This window comes from Microtus pennsylvanicus, chromosome 12, assembly GCF_037038515.1.
Source record: "Microtus pennsylvanicus isolate mMicPen1 chromosome 12, mMicPen1.hap1, whole genome shotgun sequence".
NCBI lineage: Eukaryota > Metazoa > Chordata > Mammalia > Rodentia > Cricetidae > Microtus > Microtus pennsylvanicus.
This window is the reverse complement of record NC_134590.1, coordinates 2216199-2238005: the sequence shown is the minus strand read 5'-3', so window position 1 is coordinate 2238005 and position 21807 is coordinate 2216199.

Sequence of the window (21807 nt, the reverse complement as noted above, 5' to 3'; positions counted from 1 at the left end):
CTAGCGCAGAGCTTTCTCCTGCTAGTCATGCTTGTGGTGATATTGCGTTTGTGATCTAACAATAGAGCTTGCCTGAAGATGAGAGTGCAGAGTTAAGCCGCTAGTTAGCCACAGAGGCCAGGCAGTGGTGGCACACATCTTTAATCCCAGCACTAGGGAGGTGGAGACAGGAGTGATATGCCTGGGTGGAGAAGAATATAAGGTGGGAGGAGACAGGAGCTTGGAGCAGTCTGAGGTTTCAGAGAGGCAGGTTCACCCCTTTGGACTGAGCATTGGTAGAGGTAAGAACTCTCCAGCAGTTGGCTGGTCTGCTTCTCTGATCTTTCACCACTAACTCCTGTATCTGACTCCGGGCTTTTAGTATTAAAATCAATTAGAGTTTGTGCTACCCATGCTTATGAATGTGGCCTTCCAAGTCTGTGACAGTCTTTGACACCGCACTACCATGCCTGGGGGAGGAAGGACTCACGTCTAACGACTTCCTTCAGATCATCTAGCTTTAGGATGTTTTCCCAAGAGCTTTGTTGTGCGAGAAGATAAGGTAGACTCTAAGCAGGCGTGGCAGATCTGTGCGCTCCTCTAAGAGGAGGGTGTGGTGCTGCTGTGCTAGGAAACCAATGTTGAAGGGCATCTGGAAAACAACCCAGCTCTGGAGAAGCTGTGGCCTCCTACTCAGAGGAATGTGGGCTCTGCCTTCACCGAGGAAGTACCCCATGTATATATTAGGAGACATTAGGAACTGTAGTGCAGAGGAGCCCCCGGGCAATTCTGTATTGGAATGGTGTAACAGAAATGACCTGAGCTTTGAAAAGAACATTAGAGGTCAAGGATGGATGGTCAGGAAACAGTGGGGAAACAAACCATCCCGAGAGACAGTGGCCCTCAGGGTGTTCTGTAGAGTTAGTTGTTTGTCTAAGATGCCACAGTCAGTGACAGGTAGCTACTTAGGTCTTTCGTCACACGTTTGGTTGCAGTAATTTCATGCATAAAACAGTGTTGACAGGGTATCAGAGTGGTGTATGTACATACGGAGCCCAAGACCCGCCAGCTCCATTGTCACACACCCGTGTTTCCAGACACGCACTCAAACAAGAAGGCAGCAGTTCATACTACTGACCCTGGAGGTGCCAATAAATTCCCTTCATGTGATTATTTTCAAAACTGGACTTCCAAGAAAATCAAGCTATATGGATAGACAAGTATATGTAATCACACACAATACATGAGTGTGTGTGTGTGTGTGTGTGTGTGTGTGTGTGTGTGTGTGTGGTGTTGGAAATGGAACCTGGGCTTCAAGCATGCTCTACCACTGGGCCACACCCCCATGCCCCAAAAGACACTGTTACAGCACCCACAGACTGTCAGATGCTTCCCTCTATCAGGAAGCAATTGCTTGCTTTTGTGCTTGCTTTGTTCTAAAAACTGTGAGCGTGATTTTGCTGATGAAGGGATACTGGCCATTTAAATTCCCCCATTCACCTGATAATTGGATTTCCAGCCTCTAGATTTTTGTGAAGTTTAGATTGTCAAGCATTCTTAGGGTTTTTAAAGTTTTCTACACTCTTTATGGTAATTTAAACATGCGAGAAAGGATGTCATGAATATGTATGATAGGTACGAAGCAAATGAGAAGACGCACTGAGAACTAAGCTCTCACTCCTGTAACCGAGTGCCCAGCTGGTGACTATCCCAGGTGAGAAGGCATGAGAAAAGAGGCATTTCTGGGAACACATAAAACCTTGGCTTGGTTTTCCCAAACTTTTCTCATAAGATTTACCTGAAAAGCTTATAACAATAAATAACATATTATTTGATCCCCAAAATTCTACTTGCTAATCTTAGGGCGGGGCCAGAAATTTGTATTTCTGGCAGAGGATAGAGACAGACTGAGCAAATCCTCAGGCTTGACCAAGTGTATTTAAATCCATCTCCCTAGTTCATTTGTGCAAGATCTTAGTAAGCGTCTATTAATGACCTATGTTTTCTTTCTATGGCCAAGAATGACAGAACAATTCTTTACAAAGTAATCAGTGTTAAGAACCAACTGGGGGGCTTAGGAGATACTCAGTTGCTACAGAGCTTGTAGAGCAAGCGTGGAGAATATGACCCTTAGACATGCTTAAGATATAGATAGACAGACAGACAGATAGATAGATGATAGGAAGATAGATAGATAGATAGATAGATAGATAGATAGATAGATAGATAATAGATAGGTAGGTAGATGATAAGTAGGTATATATATAGATGATGGATAGATAGATAGATAGATAGATAGATAGATAGATAGATAGATAGATAGATAGATAGATAGATAGATAGATCTGAGTGTGGTGGTGTGGAGAGGCTAAAACAGGGTCCTGGCATTCGATGGCCAGCCAGCCTAGTCTACTTGGTAAGCTCCTGCCACAAGCAAAATGAAAACACAAGAAACAATATAAAGGGCAGCTCTTAGGTTCCTATTGCTGTGAAGAGACACCATGCCCGCAGCAACTCTTACAAAGGAAATATTTAATTCTGGTGGCAGCTTAGAGTTCAGAGGTTCAGTCCATTATCCTCATGGTGGGAAGAAGTGTGGCAGGGAGACATGGTGCTGGCTACATTTTGATCAGGAGGAACAGGAGGTGGACTGGGTCACACCGAGTGAAGCTTGAGCAAAAATAGACACCCCCCCCCCCCAGTGACACACTTTCTCCAACAAGGCCACACCTCCTAATGGGCACTCCTTTGGGATTATGGGAGCTAATTATATTCAAGCTACCACAGGGCACCTGAGGAATGACACCTGAAGCTGATCTCTGGTCTCCACAAACACACGAACACAGGTGAATGTCATGAGCACCTGTGCACCCAGACTCTCTCTCCTCTCTTCTCTCTTCTCTCTTCTCTCTTCTCTCTTCTCTCTTCTCTCTTCTCTCTTCTCTCTTCTCTCTTCTCTCTTCTCTCTTCTCTCTTCTCTCTTCTCTCTTCTCTCTTCTCTCTTCTCTCTTCTCTCTTCTCTCTTCTCTCTTCTCTCTTCTCTCTTCTCTCTTCTCTCTCTCTCTCTCTCTCTCTCTCTCTCTCTCCTGACTTGGAGAAACCATGTTAAATGCAGATTTTGATTCTGAAGGTTTGTATCTGACCAATGTTCCATAGTTCTAACAAGCTGTGAGGTTTAAGTACTACAATCAGGAAAGGACGTGGCCTAGGGATGGCAGGGGCTGAAGATAATTTACGGAGTTGTTGGCAGATAAGACATTTTACTCACTGGTACGCTGACATGATGGTTTAAAAAATGGCCCCCTTAGGCTCACATGTTTGAAAACTCGGTCCCTAGCTGATAAACTGGGAAGGATTAGGAGGTATGGCCTTGTTGGAAGAGCTGTGTCACCGGAGGTGGGTTTTGAAGTTTCGAGAGCCCATCCAGACCCAGATTTCTCTTTCTGCCTGCTGCCTGTGGATCAGGATGTAAAGCTCTCAGTTACTGCTCCAGCACCATGCTGTCTCCTTCTTGCTGTTGTGATCACGGACTCACCCTCTGGAACTTAAACAAGCCCCCGGTTAAATGCTGTCTTTCACGAATTTCCATAGTCATGGTGTCTCTCACAGCAATAGGACAGTGGCTAAGACAGCTGGACACTAGGCAGGCAGATGTTTGCCGGCACCTACACACCAGCATGCACATACCACATGCTAGTGAACACAGGCACGCATGTGTCTGCAGAGGCAAAGGTGAAGACAAGCCTCTGACCTTTTACTCCTATGAAATCTTTACAAAGCGACATTCTGCCAGGAATAGCATATACATTGCCGTTTATTTTGGGGTTCCCCGGACATTCAATGTCAGCCATGTTTAGCTGACGCAAATGCCTATCAGCACAGTGTTATCTGAACTAAACTGGCCCCTTTGGACTTTCGTCCCCTTCACAGGCTCTCAGGCACCGCCTGGGCTACTACTATACTATTGTGGACGTTTGAGTTGTATTGTGAGAATTCTTTCCCTAGGGAGACATAACACGTCTGCTCCTTCCTTTTATGGCCCCAACCACAAACCAAACTACAGTTCCATCTAAGCCCACCCCGGGGAACCAATGACTTCCTTGTGCTTGCTTCCTTACAGAGCATGGATGAGGGGGCATTTACAGGACTATGGGGAGCATGAAGCAAGAAATTCTTCCCCCAGCCACACAGATAGAGTCCCCCTTCCACTAACCTTCTCCAGCCTGCACCCTTCACCTCCCCAGACTCTGAGGCCTTGTGCAGTCAGGCCAGAAGTGCACACAGTGGCGGGGAGGTAGGGAAGGGAGCAGCTGGAATCTCAGATGAGGGTCTAGTGACCCTCCTCACTGCCTCCTTCCCTGAAGTCATGAGAACAGTCAGCAGGCCAGCTTGCTGGTGACCATCCCTCATATGTGGACATAGCTGATCAGATGCAAATGGCAGCTGTTTCTCCTGGAGGGCTGAGTAGTTGACCTTGGAGACAGAGCAACCTGAGTTCCTGGAGCACTTGGAGGTACACGGGGCTTCAACGTAGTCCACCATTATTTCTGACTCACAGTGTTTGCCATTTGCCCCAAATCAGACGTCGTGAGAAGGTGGAGAGAGGGTCAGTCTAGGGGCTTCTAGCGTGAGCGCCCGCCTGGTCCTCGGTTAAGCATACACGACATCTGTTCCCCACAATCCCTTTCATTATTAAAAATGATCAGGAATTGCTCCAGCAAAGGAGAAGATCAGGGCCATGCTCTGTTTCTGATTCCTTGGCTCAACTTCTTGCCCAGAACCCTGCTCACGAGTCTCCTAAAGACATTTCCAAGGACGTGAGACAGACAAGTGAGTGTACTTGAGTATAAGTTACATAAGCTGGCTTCTGCTTTCCATGGTTGTCTTCAGGGCTCATACGGTGTGAGGCTTGTCTGCTTCTGGGCACACTGGCAGGAACAGAGCTCTGTCTGCAGAGATGACCTCACCCTGGCCTCTGATCTTCTCGGACATATTGCTATCCTGGAAGTCTTGCTCAGAGGTCACCAGCAAGGCCACCAGTTCCCTGTATGGGGATTGGATGGAGTCCTGAGTCAATGTGTATTGCTGACGTGGGCACAGCCATGTTAAGGACCCCAGTGATTCAGTCCCAAGGGAATGGCCAGGCCTTCCCCTAGGCCCAGTATGAATGCTGAGTGAGTCTACAACGCTATCCACTACAGCTTCCCCTCTTGATTTCTGCATCCTGAGACTGCTCCCCCAAAGAGACCTCCCGAGGCCACCTAAACCTGCCCCCTTGTTCAGGTATATACGGTACTGCTGCCTTCTCCACTCAGGTTGGGTTTCCAGCTACAGGTGTAGTGCACATGGCCCACACAGTCCCAGCTTTTCTGTACATGTGTCTGTCAGCCTTCATGAGTCAGACCAAGTTCAGCGCCATGTGAAGGACTGCAGGACATTTTCACCCAGGTCGCCCCTCTTCAGGGACTGTCTTCATTTTCTGATGCCTGAGGAGAGCAACGTAGGGAAGCAAGAGTTTGTCTTAGTTCTGTTACAGCCGCCATAGCAGGGAAGTCATAGCTCGCGGGCAGTAGGCGCTTGAAGCAGCTGGTCATTATCACATTCACAGCCAAGAGCAGAGAGAGAACGAATAGATGCTCTCAGCTCACAGTCTCCTCTCTAACACACACTCCAAAACCCAGTCCAGGCAGTGTGCCTCCCTCTATGAGGTTCAGGTCTCCTGTACCAATTAACATAAGACAATCCCTCCCAGGCACACCCACAGGCCAGCCTGATCTAGATAATGCCTCGTTGAGATTATCTTCCCAGGTGATCCTGTATGTGTCAACTTGATAAATAAAGCCAACCATCACTGAGCTCTTCAGACAGTCCACTGAATCCCAATAACTGGTACCTCAGGAAAGACCCTTATCCTAGGACTCAAAAGAGGTGGGTTTAAATTCTACCTCTTCTACTTATTAGCCTGGTGGCTGTGGACGGTTAAATAATTTCACCATCTGTAAAATGATGTTGATAATATTTACCTCAGTATAATTATAAAAATTAGGTGAAGTAACATGTGTAAAATGTGTCCAAAGAATATCTGGCATCTTATAATAAACAGTGATAAGTGTTAGTTTCCTTCCTTGCTTTTACTTCTGACTTATGCAGACACATGCTAGAATTTTTCCCTGTCTTCCTAGGGCTGGCCTTCTGGGTACCACAGATGTGAATCACTGTAAGGACCATAGAGGCAGAATCAGTGTCAAATTTTAACAAGGATATTTGGTTTCCTACATTCTTTCTTTTCTCCTAGAGAGAAAAGCAGAAAGTGAACACAGATTATCACAGGTGTGATGTGTGATGTTCTTTTGCATATGTGTTGCTTTTATTGGTTGATGAATAAAGCTGTTCATCCACTGACTTATCTGAGTAAAGCAGGTGGGAAATTTGAACGGAGATAGAGAAAGAGAGTAGGCAGAGTTAAAGAGACGCCATGTAGCTGCTGAGGGAGAGAGACCCAAAACCTCGTCGGTAAACCACAGCCTTACCGACGATACACAGATTAATAAAAAATAAGTTAATTTAAGATATAAGAGATAGCTGGAAAGACACCTAAGCAATTGGTCAAACAGTGTTGTAATTAATACAGTTTTGGTGTGATTATCTGGTCTGGGTGACAGGGAAACAAATGAGCAGCCTCTGCCTACACAGACGCAGGGGAAAACTCAGGAAAGGGTGATATCCTAAGGGCCAATGGGAGAAAATAAACTTCACTTGTAAATGACAGTGTCTATCACAACGTCAAAAGGTCAGACAGCTCCGAGGGCTATGACCTGAGACACTGACGAGAGATCAAGCAAACCAGAGTGTTTATTGGGCTAGTGACTCAGAGGTCACGGGTGGTTTTAGCAAGCGTCCTTCAAGGGAACCCAGTAGGAGGAGTGAGTAGAAGAGGGAGGTAGACAGGACAGTATGGACCAGTGTTTTCAGATCTGACTCTTAGGGGAAGGGAAGGAGTAGACCAGTAGTTCCTGGCAGATCCTGGGTGAAAAAGTCTACTTCTCGAGATGCAACTATTCAAGGTACTATGTGTGGTGAGGAGGTTGCAGCAGAGAGGAGAAGGTTCTAGAAACCAAAGACAGAGGATAATAGGAGAGAGAAGTTCTTGAGGAGGCAGAAGAGACTGGGAGCAGAACTTAGGAGGAAATACAAGCCTTCAAAGGAGGGGGATTTTTTTTTCCCCATCAGAACAGGAAAAGGCAGGGTAGGAACACAGGTCCACTTACAGATTGAGCTTCAGGAAGTCAAGAAATGCTTCTGAGATGGCTTTTGTTTTCTCTGCCAAGCTTGAGTAGTTTATCTTCTATGAGCAAAAGGGAGAGAAAGGCAGAGAATTAGAGAGTAGAAATGAGGAAGGTAACAATGAGTAGGGTGGGAGGAGGGAAATGACCGGAGGAAGAAGAAAGGACAACGGAGCAGTGCAGAGGCCAGCTGAAGGGGGCGATGCTCCCATGTTACAGGGCTCTGGATTCCTCCGGTCATCACAGACACCTGTTTTTACAGAGTGTGACCTTTGCCCTGTCCTTACCACTATGCCTGGCAGTTGAAGGCTGAGTTCACTGAGAAAGGGAGCGAGAGATGATTGAAAGTAACCTCCACTCTGCAGCAGAGAGAGGTGTTTGTAGGACAATGGTCAAGTGTCAAGAGTCAGTACTGATGTAGTTACTAGGCTGGACTCCTTCTCGAGACCTGGCTTTTCTACACAGGTCTTTCCCAATGGCTTTTTACCTGTGTACAATGTCATAGTGCAGATTTAAAATACAGACTGTAAAAATGCTTCAGGACGAGACCTACCCTGCCAACACCTTGACTGTGACCTTCCTACCCCTGAGAACTTTAACTCTGTCTCCACTCTTTGTTGCTAAAGACACCCAGTCTGTGATCTATTTTGGTCCCCTGACATAATTAACCATTATCTCAGATTCTGTGTGTCTGAAACAGTTCATCCTCTGTCCCAATGCTCTTCAAACCAACACAAAACAAACAACCCGAACACCTGCCTTTGGCCCAGTGTCCCCCCTCAGTGGCTGAAGCTGAAAACCTGAGAGGCCTCTTCTTTCCCCCTCTCTACCTCACTGTCTTCCTCCGGTCCTTCCTCCATCCAGCAGTTACAGAAAGCTCAGTAAGAAACTAATCATATAGTCCCTCAACACTTTCAGAGGCTTCCCAGTGCCCCCATAAGGAGGTAACCCCCTGCAGCGTCCACCGAGCTCTTCATCACCATTCCTATATTATTTTTTTCCCCATAGCCCCGGACTCCTCCTGAGAACCCTGGCTCTGTCCTACCCGTTAGCTCTCTGTCTTCCTTGAATGTTTTACCCCTGAGCTTGCACTGACAGAGATGATTTATGAATCACTTGGAGCTGTGATTGTATGTGATTGCAACATGAGCCAGGCAGGAAGGTGGGAGGAACTAGATGGTTGAATGGCTGGATCTGAGGCTGGAGATGCAGCTCAATTGGTAGAGCATTCTGGGTTTAATCCTCAGCCCTCCATAAACCCGGTGTAGGGCGCACACCTGTGTTCCTAGCAATAGGCAGGTAGAGAATCAGAAATTCAGAATTGTCCTTAGCTACATAGTAAGTTGGGGGACATCCAAAAACAAGACAAAACAAAGGGTAAATCTTTCATTTAAAAGTTGCAGATACAGGTATGTGTGTGTGCCCTGGTTTCTGGCATGTGTCCACTTCACCTCTGACCATGCGGAACAGCTGGTTTTGAGTTTATGACACACCAGCTTCTGTCTAATTTGGAGGTCCATGGTGGATCTTACTCTAGGGTGTAGGTATTGTAACAGATGTCCTATTTGTGTTAGAGAAATGTATATCCCAGAGGTGAGATAAATTGGCGAGGGAGACATGACCCAAGAAAATAAATATCATATGATACATGTTTTTAAAATGGGGTCTGCCATTTGGGTCTATGCCTCCTCATAATAATTTTCCTAGGGAACTAATTAAGCCTGGGTGTCAACTTACTAGGCAATGCTAAATTTCACCAACAATTGAGCTGGAGTCCTAGAAGGTCATTAAGGTGAAATGAATAACTTAATCTCCTTCATAAAATCAGCCTGGGATTCTAATTCACACTTATCCAGGAAGAAAGGGAGAGGATGGAAGGGCTTTCACTTTGTCCGAATAAACCAATCGGTAAGTGTAATGTTAAAGCCATTATATTAGAAAATCTTTCCAAGAGATTGAATTACATCAAATTAATCCCATTTTGGCTTCTCTCTCAACCCAGGCATTTCCAGGGGCCGCTTGCTGCATTTGAGCTACGTCTGGGTTTCTGTAGCCCAAAAGCCCATCGTAAACACAGCAGGTGCTACACATGTTGGCATGAGCTTAGTACATCATGAGCAGTAATAAGATAAGCAATGACGTAGGAAAACTTTGAGAAAACACTTCAGTTGTGTGATACTATACAGTATCCATCCCGTCCTCCTTCCAAGTTCCTGACATAAAGCTCCAAAGAGCTGAGCGTCTTCCGTGTCCTAATGAGATGACTGGTGGCTGGGGTCCTTAGCATGTCTTGAGGATGATTTGGTTGCCATGGGAACACACAAATGATTAGAGGGTTGGAACTTTCAGTCCCATCTCACTACTGTATCTCTGGGGAGGGTATAGAGAGCAAAGGTTGAGCTGATAAATCAATGGCCAATGATTTAATCATTAATGCCTGCACAATAAAGTTTCCATATACAGTCAAAGGACTGGGCTATTAAACCTTCTGGAGAGCTGGACGCATTCAGGTTCCTGGAAAGTGTGATGTTCCATGCCCTGTACACGCTCCTGCCTGTGGGTCTTATTATCTTTTGTTATATCCTCCATAACAAACTGTAAGACCAAAGCATTTCTTTGAGTTCTGTGAGCTGCTTTAGTAGATAAACCAAACACAGAACGGGTCAACTGGACCCACCTTCATAGCTGGTCAATCAGAAGGGCAGGTCACCTGTACTTGAGGTCAAGACTGTCCTGTGGGGTGAAGCCCTCCACTTGAGGAATCTGATGCTGTCTCTCTCCAGGCTGATGGAGTTAGAGCTGAGCCAAACCCTGACTGTCTCCGTGCCCAGACCTTATGCTGTAGGCACGCTTTCACCTGTCTTCCTTGCTACAATTGTTTGCTGTGCCGTAAGATAATAGACGGTCAGTGGGGGGTGGCAGGAGAGAACACTGGGATTAACGAGGGTTGCTTACAGCAGTGACCACGAAACGAGCCTGTTTGACGCAAGCATCAGCCTGGAGATGTGGTCTTTCCTTCAGTGGAGATGTGGTCTTTCCTTCAGTGGAGATGTGGTCTTTCCTTCAGTGGAGATGTGGTCTTTCCTTCAGTGGAGATGTGGTCTTTCCTTCAGTGGAGATGTGGTCTTTCCTTCAGTGGAGATGTGGTCTTTCCTTCCGTGGAGATGTGGTCTTTCCTTCAGTGGAGATGTGGTCTTTCCTTCAGTGGAGATGTGGTCTTTCCTTCAGTGGAGATGTGGTCTTTCCTTCAGTGGAGATGTGGTCTTTCCTTCAGTGGAGATGTGGTCTTTCCTTCAGTGGAGATGCGGTCTTTCCTTCAGTGAAGCTGACTTTTTTCACTTCTCTGGGTACTTATGACTAAATAATGTCATGACACATTTTTTCAAAAATGTTTCCGATCTATGTGGTTTCACCATCCATCTGACTTTGGACTCTTGTACCAAGTTCAGATGACACCGTTTGGTTGACGAGGTTGACAGTGTTGCCTTGATAGTCCCCCTGGGATGGAGCCCTGCAGACATCATCCCGTTTTCTGGGACTCGATGCCTTTCTCCTGGACTCCAGCCATGTGGGCAGAATACCTTGGCCATATTTTCCTGTTTCTGCCTCTTGGGCCATACTATTTGGCTTCAGAAATTGCTGTAAAACCCTAGATGGAGTAACACAACCCTTGCCTGGGCCTTTTCAAAGTGGAGCTGTGTGTGTAGCCTCTGAAAGGGAAAACCTTCTTCCTCACAATTCACCTGTGGGCCTCAAGTTAGAGGCTAATTTTGAGATGGGGTTGTGGTTCAGTTGGTAGAACACTTAACTTTGCTCGAGATGCGTGAAGCTGCAGGTTCAGTCCCAGCACCTCGTAAAACCAAGCTCAGTGACAAAGCCTTTGACCCTAGGTGCTCTGAATAAGATTCAGGAGTTCAAGGTCAGCCTCTGTTACACAGAGATTTTTGAGGTCATTCTAAGCTATATGAAATCCAATGCAAAAAAAAAAAAAAAATAAAGATGAGGTTTTGCATTAGGCAGCCAGAAAATTCCAACTAATATTCCAGAGAAATAGTTATAATTTTGTATTTCCTTAAAGGCAAGCATATTATAATAGAAGTCATGCTTTGTTGACATGATATAAAATAATATTGAATATTATGAAGCACCAAACATCTATTATCAAGGCACAGTTTTCCAGACAACGAGGCCAGGACTGGGTGGTTTCTTCCTCCAGCTGAAAGGACTGGCCCGCCTGCTGCTGGCAGAGCCTGCAGGAGAAACATTTTGACCATCACACTAATTGTAGATTGTGTGTGTGTGTGAGTGTGTGTGAGTGTGTGTATGTGTGTGTATGAGTGTGTGTGTGTGAGAGTGTGAGTGTGTGTGTGTGAGTGTATGTGTGTGTGAGTGTGTGTGAGTGTGTGTATGTGTGAGTGTGTATGAGTAAGAGTGAGTATGATTGAGTGTATGTGTGAGAGTGTGTGTGAAAGAGTGTGAGTGTGTGTGAGTGTGCTCGTTCCCATGGCATCAGGAGCCCTGGGTCCCCTGGAACCGGAGTTGGTTGTGAGCCCCTGACCTGGCTCTGGGAATGAATGAAGTCAGTCCTCTGCAGAAACTGCTGCGCCATCTCTGCAGCCTGAGTTCTCTGTTCTGTGCTCAAACAACAGGTGTGAGCGAGGCGAGCCTCTGCTGTCCTAACTTCTGGTTTCCTTCTACCTTCCCGCTTACAGCTGAAGCTTTAGCCACGTAGAACTGCGTGCCCTCTCGGTTTCTGGTCACATTTCCTGTCTCTTAGCTCATACCTAAGGGGGAAGTCTCAACTCTAACTCTTGGCTATATAGGGTTTTTTTTTCAATATTTAATTTTTAAAGATTTATCATTTTCAAAGGTATGGTATCTTCTTATCTTCACAAAAAGAAAATGAAACTCTACCGCGCTTTCTCGTGGAGACCGCTGGAGGAAGGGCAAACCCTGAGAGGGCAGCATTAGGCTGCCTGCTTTGGCTAATTGGGCCTCTTCTCAGACATATCTCCTGCCTAATCCTGGCTCTCACCAGCGACCCTTCCTCTTTTTGATCAAGTGTTTAATTTCCTCGGAAGATTTTCTCAGATTCACCTATTACTGAGAGGATTCTCATTTTACCCTCTCCCTTTAATCACTAAATCTTACATACCCACTGTTTCAAAAAGATGTATTTCTGTTCATCTAAGTAACCCGCTCAAGGATTTGATCTTTCTTTCCTATTATTGCTAAAATGAGAATTAATTTAGAAATATCTTTTGCTAAAGAATTATCTCACAAATCAAACAGTTACAAAGAAGCAGCTCAGCTCTTAGCATCTATACTGATTTCGTCCAAAGCACAGATTGCTAAAACCATGTAAATGTCCCAAACTGATTTTGGTCATTCTTTTTTTTAACTTTCCTCTTTGAAAAAAATATGTGTGTTGTACTTTCAGTTCTTCCAAACCTTTGAAACATTCCAGTTGGGAAGAGGGAGAAGGGGAAAACATTGTGCGGGTATAGCACAGCAACAAGAAAAAAAACCTAGAAAAGATGTCAGATAACAAGGGTCAAGGCAGGGATTGCGGCCATAGGGCCAAAAGGTGGATCAGGGGTCAAGTGTGCAGTGTTCTCACCGAGGGCTGCGTTCAGTCCCCAGCACCCACACCACACAGCTCAAAACAGCCTATACCTCCAGATCCAGGGGATCTGAAGCCTTCCTCTGCCTCACCATGTATAGTCCAATAAAATAAATCTTTAAAAGAGTCTGGTCCTTAAACGGAGAAAAACTCAAAGCCATCCCATTAAAATCAGGAACACGACAAGGATGTCCACTCTCTCCATACCTCTTCAATATAGTGCTTGAAGTTCTATCAATAGCAATAGACAACATAAGGGGATCAAGGGGATTTGTATTGGAAAGGAAGAAGTTAAGCTTTCGTTATTTGCAGATGATATGATAGTATACATAAGTGACCCCAAAAACTCTACCAAAGAACTCCTACAGCTGATAAACACCTTTAGTAATGTGGCAGGATACAAGATCAACTCCAAAAAATCAGTGGCCTTCCTTTACACTAAGGATAAGGAAACAGAGAGGGAAATCAGAGAAGCATCCCTTTCACGATAGCCACAAATAGCATAAAATATCTTGGGGTAACTCTGACCAAGGAAGTGAAAGATCTATATGACAAGAACTTTAAGTCTTTGAAGAAAGAAATTGAAGAGGACACCAGAAAATGGAAGGATCTCCCCTGCTCTTGGATTGGGAGGATCAACATAGTAAAAATGGCAATTCTACCAAAAGCAATCTATAGATTCAGTGCAATCCCCATCAAATCCCATCAAAATTCTTCACAGATCTGGAGAAGACAATAATCAACTTTATATGGAAAAACAAAAAACCCAGGATAGCCAAAACAATCTTATACAATAAAGGATCGTCTGGAAGCATTACCATCCCTGACTTCAAACTCTACTACAGAGCTACAGTATTGAAAACAGCTTGGTATTGGCATAAAAACAGAGAAGTCTACCAATGGAATCGAATAGAAGACCCTGACATTAACCCACAAACCTATGAACACCTGATTTTCGATAAAGGAGCTAAAAGTATACAATGGAAAAAAGAGAGCATCTTCAACAAATTATGCTGGCAAAACTGGATGTCAACCTGTAGAAGAATGAAAATAGATCCATATCTATCACCATGCACAAAACTCAAGTCCAAATGGATTAAAGACCTCAATATCAGTCAGAACACAATGAACCTGATAGAAGAGAAAGTGGGAAGTACTCTACAACACATGGGCACAGGAGACCACTTCCTACGTATAACCCCAGCAGCACGGACATTAAGGGCCTCATTGAATAAATGGGACCTACTTAAACTGAGAAGCTTCTGTAAAGCAAAGGACACTGTCACTAAGACACAAAGGCAACCCACTGACTGGGAGAAGATCTTCACCAACCCCGCAACAGACAAAGGTCTGATCTCCAAAATATATAGAGAACTCAAGAAACTAGACTTTAAAATGCTAATTAACCCAATTATAAAATGGGGCACCGAGCTGAACAGAGAATTCTCAACAGAAGAAGTTCAAATGGCCAAAAGACACTTAAGGTCATGCTCAACTTCCTTAGCGATCAGGGAAATGCAAATCAATACAACTTTAAGATACCATCTTACACCTGTCAGAATGGCTAAAATCAAAAACACCAATGATAGCCTTTGCTGGAGAGGTTGTGGAGAAAGGGGTACCCTCATCCATTGCTGGTGGGAATGCAAACTTGTGCAACCACGTTGGAAAGCAGTGTGGCGGTTTCTCAGGAAATTCGGGATCAACCTACCCCTGGACCCAGCAATACCACTCTTGGGAATATACCCAAGAGAGACCTTATCATACAACAAAAGTATATGCTCTACTATGTTCATAGCAGCATTGTTTGTAATAGCCAGAACCTGGAAACAACCTAGATGCCCTTCAATGGAAGAATGGATGAAGAAAGTATGGAATGTATACATATTAGAGTACTACTCAGCAGTAAAAATCAAGGACTTCATGAATTTTGCATACAAATGGGTGGAAATAGAAAACACTATCCTGAGTGAGGTAAGCCAGACCCAAAAAGAGGAACATGGGATATACTCACTCATATTTGGTTTCTAGCCATAAATAAAGGACATTGAGCCCATAATTAGTAATCCTAGAGAAGCTAAATAAGGAGAACCCAAAGAAAAACATATAGACATCCTCCTGAATATTAACCTTCATCAGGTGATGAAAGGAGACAGAGACAGAGACCCACATTGGAGCACCGGACAGAAATCTCCAGGTCCAAATCAGGAGCAGAAGGAGAGAGAGCACGAGCAAGGAACTCAGGATCGCGAGGGGCGCACCCACACACTGAGACAATGGGGATGTTCTATCGGGAACTCACCAAGGCCAGCTGGCCTGGGTCTGAAAAAGCATGGGATAAAACCGGACTCGCTGAACATAGCGGACAATGAGGACTACTGAGAACTCAAGAACAATGGCATTGGGTTTTTGATCCTACTGCACGAACTGGCTTTGTGGGAGCCTAGGCAGTTTGGATGTTCACCTTACTAGACCTGGATGGAGGTGGGTGGTCCTTGGACTTCCCACAGGGCAGGGAAACCTGATTGCACTTTGGGCTGACGAGGGAGGATGACTTGATTAAGGGAGGGGGAGGGAAATGGGAGGCGGTAGTGGGGAAGAGACAGAAATCTTTAATAAATAAGTAAATTTAAAAAAAAAGAAAAAAGAAAAGAAAAGAGTCTGGTCCTTAATATCCAAATACACAGGGATTTTATTGGTTTGTTTATTTTTGTAGGCTTCTGCTTGTCTCAGCTCTGACTGTAAACTTCCACTGGCTCCCAAATCTGAGGCTGGCTGTTTATACAGTCAAGAATTTGACTTACCAAAGGAAAACTCTGGCGTTCTTCCCCGACTCCTGGGAGGGGGTGTAGTCTGTCAAACTTGTCAGAAGGGACATGGCTCAGAGGGGAGTGGATTGACTTCACCAGAAAACCCGGCCATGGGAATCAGGGTAAAGACTTAGGGGCCTGCAGTATTGCTGGAACAGGAGGCGGGCTTCAGTAGCATGGTTAGCAGTATATCAGTTAATGGTGCAGTGTAAAGAAGCCCCTGGGAGAACGCTGGACGCCGAAGCCCAGATAAACATCTGTAGTGACATTTCATTTGTATTTTAGTAAATAAAGCTTGCCTGAAGATCAGAGAGTAAAACAGCCCCACTGATCAGCCTTACAGCCAGGCAGTGGTGACACACACCTTTAATCCTAGTAGCCACACTAATTGCCATAGAAACTGGGCGGTAGTGGTGCATGCCTTTAATCCCAGCCCTAGAGAGGAATATAAAACGGGAGGAGACAGCTCTCAGTCTCAGTCTCATTCTGAGATTCCTGGAGGCAGGAGCGCCATTTCAGACTGGGGTAGAGGGAAGAGCCAGTGGCTGGCTGCTTTGCTTTTCTGACCTTCAGGCTGAACCCCAATTTCTGTCTCTGGGTTTTTATTAATCATGCTATAAACATCCCTGGTTGTCCATGTTCCATGCATGTTGTCACAGGCTGACGCTGGGAGGGTGTTATGTCCTGACTCCAAGGAGGGGGGCCATCGTAAGATGGCATCTGAAACCCTCTCTTCCCGGGGTTGATGTTTCTTCTCGCGGTAGTTCACCTTACCGTAAGCCTGACGGTGCTCTGTGAGTTCTGAGTTTCTATAATGAATTACAGAGTCTGAGAGCGGTTTGAGGAAACTGAAGTTAAAGCTGGGGAGAGGCATCTTAGGGATAATCCACTGGCCTCACTGCTAGTCGTATTTGGAAGACAAAGGAGAAGGGGAAATTAACAATATCGTTGATAGCTGATTAAATGTTATTGTCCCATGAGAAAGATGATTTGGAAGAAAGTTAAATAAGCTAATTTTAAAAATTCTACTTTATGCCGGGCGGTGGCGGCGCACGCCTTTAATCCCAGCACTCGGGAGGCAGAGGCAGGTGGATCTCTGTGAGTTCGAGGCCAGCCTGGTCTACAAGAGCTAGTTCCAGGACAGGAACCAAAAGCTACAGAGAAACCCTGTCTCGAAAAATCAAAAAAAAAATTCTCCTTTATGGGTATAGGATTTGCATTAAATAAAAAATGTATACATGTTGAACTTAGATCAATGTCTTTTGATAAATATATAAACTGGATACTTGCTATCTCCATTGAGATAAAATACTTGGTGGGGGGATATTCCCCAGAAAGTTCTCTGTGTCCCTTCTTTTCCTTATCGTACCTCTATAGCCATTGATTAGATGTTGATTATCTTGAAGATCAATTTTTATCTATTCTTGAACTTTATAAAAACAGCTTAATACGTGTAGTCTTTCGTATCAGGTATCTAAACAAAACAAAAACCCCTTTTATGGGAGCATGTATGCGACATTGTGCAGAGGCCAAAGAATGACCTTGGGTTTCAGACCCCGCCTTCCTCTTTATTTGGAGCAGTGTCTTGTTTGCTGCTATGTGCACCAGGCTAGCTGGCCGGGCAAGCTCCCGGGAATTCTGTCTCTGCCTCCTCTCCCACCATAGCAGCTCCATGAGGTTCTGGGGATTAGAACTCAGGTCCTCACGCTTGCATAGAAAGCTCTTTAACCTATGAGTCACCCCCTCAGCTCACATCTGGTGTCTTATTCAGTGCGATGTCTGAGATTCTTCTGTGCTGCTACCTTAAGTTCTTTCAACACACGAAGCCTACCGCTGTATTGATTGAAACCATTTAGTTATGCCTTTGTCTGTTGGTGGACATTTGGGAGATTTGCCACAAACATCCAAGCTCTCTTTCGCAGACAGATATCCTCGTCTACCTTCTAGTGGGGACACCCAGGAAGCAGAATAGCTGGCTCGTCGTGAAGGCTACATCTTTGCCCACTGGCATTCCTGCGTGTCTTAGTCAGGGTTGCTATTACCAAGATGAAACACCATGCCCAAGCAACTTGGGGAGGAAAGGGTTTATTTGGCTTACGACTCCGCATGGCTGTTCATCACTGAAGGAAGTCAGGGCAGGAACCTGGAGGCAGGAGCTGATGTAGAGGCCCCGGAGGGGTGCTGCTTGCTGGCCTGCTCCACACAGTTTGTTCAGGCTGCTTTCTTATAGAACCACAATGGGCTGGGTCCTACCCCATCAATTACTTATTAAGAAAATGCCCTACAGGCTCGCCTACAGTACAATGTTATGGAGGCATTTCTTAATTGAGCTTCTCTCAGGTGACTCCAGCTTGTGTCAAGTTGACATAGTCACAGGCAGCACATAGCTTTAGAGAAGTCGAGTTTGCACACAATACAAATCCACCATTCTAATGTGCAGTGCAGCAACTTTTACAACATATAGTCACATGACCCTCACTGCAGACTAGATCTAGCATATTGCTGTCCCTCCAGAGACTTCAGTGTGCTCCTTTGCAATCAGTCTGCTCTGCTCCGTGCCTGAGGAGCTACAGCCTGCCTTGCCTTCCATCCCTGCAAAGCCACCTACCTTTCCAGGGTGGTCTCTGTAGATGGAGGTCTTTCATTTCTGGCCTCTCTCATTTGCCACAAGGTTTTGAGTTTCTCGCACCATCTAATCTGCATGTCCACAACCGGGGAAGATGTAAACTTTTACCTGACATGTTAGCCTACCACACCTTCACCAGTTCTTGGCTGCAGGCTCTTTGTTCTGGAAGAAAGCAACGCTCTTTAGCAGATACTACGTCTTCATGTTTACCCAGATTCCCCAAGTCCCATGGTGGGGACTGACGGGTGCTGCACACACTCTGGGTTAAACTGAGGGACCCCAAGCCTAGAAAGTCTGGTTTAGTAACAGTGGGCAGCAACAAAACCTACTTAGTCACTGACTTAGAATAAGATCCTGTCTTTATCCAAACAGACAGCAAACAGTCACTGAGAAAGTGCAGTATCTGCCTTCCAGAGCCATTGGCGACAAGGTGTATATAACTTCTTTCCCTTTCTTTTCTTCCTTTGCTAATATTTTACTTAAGTAAAACATTGCATATATAGGTGTCTTGATCAGAGTTCTATTGCTGTGAAGACATACCATGACCACGGCAACTCTTGTTTCTTTCCTTGCCTTATAGAAAGCCAAGAGTAAATGTTCTTGCCTTGGCCCTGGTCTGAGGGAGAAGCATGTTTAGCCTCAAAGTATTGGAAGCACTAGCGGAACAAAACTGTCCATCAAGAATTTTTAGAAACCTAGCACACGAGACAACACACCTCAGATGATAAAATCTGTCTTTCCAGTTGGCTTAAGTAAACCCCAGGAACAACATTGAATCCAGAAATGCTTTTTTTTCAAGTTGGGAAACATCAGAGACTGGAATAAAGATGTGTGTACATAGGGCATATTTTATTTATCACATAAATGCTTGTGTATGACGGAATGGTAAAGCAATAATGATTACTTTGAATGGCATCAGCAAAGATGATTCCATCAGTGAGCTGTGCTGAAGAGGGCATGAAAGGCTGGACAGGACATGATACGTCCAGGCAGTACCCAGTAGCATTCCATCTGCATGAAGGACCGACTCAAAGTAAGAAGAGGGAGTGCTGCTTTCCTGTGCGGGCAGGGAGACCGAGGATCCCTGGACTGGCATTATCCATACAGAAAATGCTGTCAGAAGGACTAAGACAGGATGTAGACATGCATTAGGGGAGGACAAATCCCTTTAGTGGGAAACTAGAAGTGGAAATACTACATTAGTCAAGCGGACCAGCTGCCTTCCTCATCAAATATTCATGCTAAGATTCCTGTCAATCAGCAGGAACACCCATGGCCTGCTCAGACATACAGAAGAAGCTGTGTGGGTCACTTGGCAGATCAGAAGGCGGTTTTTGCTGTGTACAAGGACGGTAATGAGGCCAGTGTTGACGCTTATGCTACCCCTTTCTCGGCTCATCTTTGGGCAGAGCCGGCGCCTTGTAGGGCGGTGGGTGGCTGTGGTGCTCAAGCATGAATGTCCACGAAAATTAAATGTGGGTCTTGTCAAAATTTACATTTGGGACCTAGAGAGCCCTCCTAGTGGGTAAGGGCCCTTGCTACCCCAGCATAGGACCAGACAGTGCAGTTCCCAGTACCCACGTCAGGGGGCTCACAACTGCCTGCAACTCCAACTCCAGGGCATCTGACACCATATGACTTTACAGGTGCCCACACACATACACGTCACAGAGAGAGAGAGAGAGAGAGAGAGAGAGACAGAGACAGAGACAGAGACAGAGAGAGAGGAGAGAAACACATAAAAGTAAAATATACTTTGTGTTTTGTTTTGTTTTGAGACGGTCTCTCTATAGCCCCAGCTGGCCTGAAGGAATTCACTATGTAGACCAACTGGCCTGAAATTCACAGAGATCCTTCTGCATCTGCCTTCCTGGAATAAAATGCATGTTTCACCATGCACCATGCCTGGCCATATCTTTTTTTTTAAATGTAGATTTCTGAGTTTCTCTTGCTACCCCACTCTCAACCCCAAATCAGTAGGCTATGGTGAGACTTCAGGGAGTGGACAGGAGCTAACTTCTGACACACATTGCTTGCAGCCCAGTCCCTGAGACCCTGGAGTGATGAAGAGCCCAGACTTCTGTAACAGGCAGCTTTGTTGCACAACCTTGGAAGTAAAACCTAACCTTAAAATCTCCACCTGAGTGAATGGTGGACGCTGATAATGACATTCTCAGAGGTTTAGAGGGAGACGTGAATCCGAGAAACTGGGCACCGCTGTCACCTTGAGTTACAGAGGAAATAAATTACTTAACACATTGTGACTCTTTATTTCTTTGAAACAAAATCTATTGTGTCTCAGGCTGGCCCCCAACTTGCTATACAGCTGAGAATGACCTTGAACTTCTGCTCCTCCTACTTGCACCCTTCAAATGCTGGGGTAACGGGAATGTGTCATGCACCAATTTACATAGTGCTGGGGATGGAACCCAGGGCTTCTTGAAAAAAATTTTTTAAAAAAATGCCAAAAACCTAATGACTGCTCAGACATCATCAGGGACCTTAAAACTGTGGTCGTCTCCTCCCCAGTTGCTGAGAGTCTAGCAAATAGTCAGGTGGTCAAAAGGTTTAGGTTTGGCAAAGGCTGACACAGCCACATGCTTCCCACGGAGCCGCCTGTGAGGATGAGGTGTAGTAGCCTGGCCACCAGACCTCCTTTACAAAACTCTGACCTCAGGGGTTGGTGTGACCTGCCTTTCTGCCGTGTGCCTCTGTGGTAAAGCCTGCGGGGAAGCTGGCAGGTCAGGAAGCAGGACCGCGTGGAAGAAGGCAAAGTGACCCAGTTTCCCGTCCTGATCCCCATCTGGTAAGCCGAGAGGTTCTGCATATGTCAGGCCATTCCTGCCAATTTCAGTGTCCTTATCTCTGATATGAGGCTAAGCAAATATTTGTATATGGGCACTGCGGCTCAGCACTTTGCACACAGACTCCTTTCGGGTTCCCACAGGAGTGGGGATTCCACAAAACAAGAATTTTATCCTGGACTGTGAGCAAAGGGAGGTTGATATGTTTAAAGGACCCCCTTCGGGACGGTGAAGGGTAAATTGAAAGGCAATCCTGTCACAGTAAGAGACCAAGCGAGATGCCTCACAGCCTGGTTCAAGTTGTTTGGGATCCTGTGTAGCGTCCCTTTTCCCCAGAGACCTGGCAGGATCCCTCATGCCAGGATCTTATGACTTGGCGAGTTATAGGATTTCTTACGGCCGCCCTCACTAAGAAAGCCTGAGCAAAACTAAAATAATATTTCTAGACTTTACGATTGACTTTGGGAAAGGGGTGGGGAAGGGGCTCTGGCTTCTATGTCCCGCCTCAGAACATGGGGCGGGGCAGAGGAAGAAGGGCAGGAGTTAGGACGGAGACTGTATTTAGGAGCTCTTCTAAAACCGTCAGTCCGGAGTATAGATGGCCTCCAGCTCAGGATGGTTTGGCATTTTTTGACTTTACAACAATGTAAAAGCAACATGCATTCAACAGAAACCACACTTT